We start from the raw sequence: 1,191 nt of genomic DNA on the forward strand, positions 1-1,191 counted from the left end.
ACTATATTTGGGGATTAGTCAGCAAACACTATCCCGCTTGCAATTTGTCCAAAATGCTACGGCACGGGTTTTTGTGTGGTGTAAAAAAGAGGGAGCATATTACCCCTATTCTACACTCACTACATTGGTTACCTGTGCGTTTCAGAGTAGAATTTAAAGTACTATTACTAGTCTATAAATCTTTAAATGGCTTAGCACCAATTTATCTATCGGAACTACTGACTGAATATAATCCTGCAAGATCCCTCCGCTCATCAAATCAGGCTCTATTGTGTACCCCAAAATCGAGGCTCAAGTGTAGGGGAGATCGAGCTTTTCACATCGCTGCCCCAAGGCTTTGGAATACCTGACCTATTAGCTTAAGACAAGCTCCATCTCTCCTTACTTTTAAATCCAGACTTAAAACTTTTTTATTTTCAGAAGATTTCGATTAACCCTGTATCTTGTGCTGTGAATGATGTGATTTTTAAGTTCTCTTATCATGTGTTTTAATGTTGTGATTCTATGTGCTTTCTATGTTCTTGTGTGATTTTTAGGTCTTTTTCTGTCATTTTGTCTCGTTTGTGGGTTAAATGAATTTAATTACATTGTGGAAAGCACATTGGTCAACAGCTGTTGTTTTAAATTGTGCTATACAAATAAATTGTCATTGTCATTGTCAGGAATCAATAAAAGAGCTGTACAATAAATGAAGCTGTACAGTTAGATGACAGAGCCAATTGCAATTGCTGTTACGATAGTCACTGTGTCAGATTACGCGATTCTGACCCCTACAATATTGTGTTGAGGACAAGAAACATGACAGACTACACGCTGCTTCCTGACCAGTCCTCTCGTGCCGTCTCACACACACACACACACTCACTCATGTTAATTTACTCACTCGCACACATACATACACACGCACTCACTCACACACACACACACACACTCACTCAAACGCTCACTCACACACTCAAACACTCAATTGCACACACACACTCGCTCACTCACACACACACTCAAACGCACTCGCTCACTCATACACACTCACACACTCAAATCGCACACACACACACTCACTCACTCTTCAACGAGTACTGCTAGCGTCTCTGTCCATTACATTAGCCCCAGCTCTGTATAACATGTTAACAGATAACGCTTGATCAGACGACGAACATGAGCTCAGACACAAGAAAGAACCCACTCAAC

Source organism: Rutilus rutilus, assembly GCF_951802725.1.
Source record: "Rutilus rutilus genome assembly, chromosome: 4".
Taxonomy (NCBI): domain Eukaryota; kingdom Metazoa; phylum Chordata; class Actinopteri; order Cypriniformes; family Leuciscidae; genus Rutilus; species Rutilus rutilus.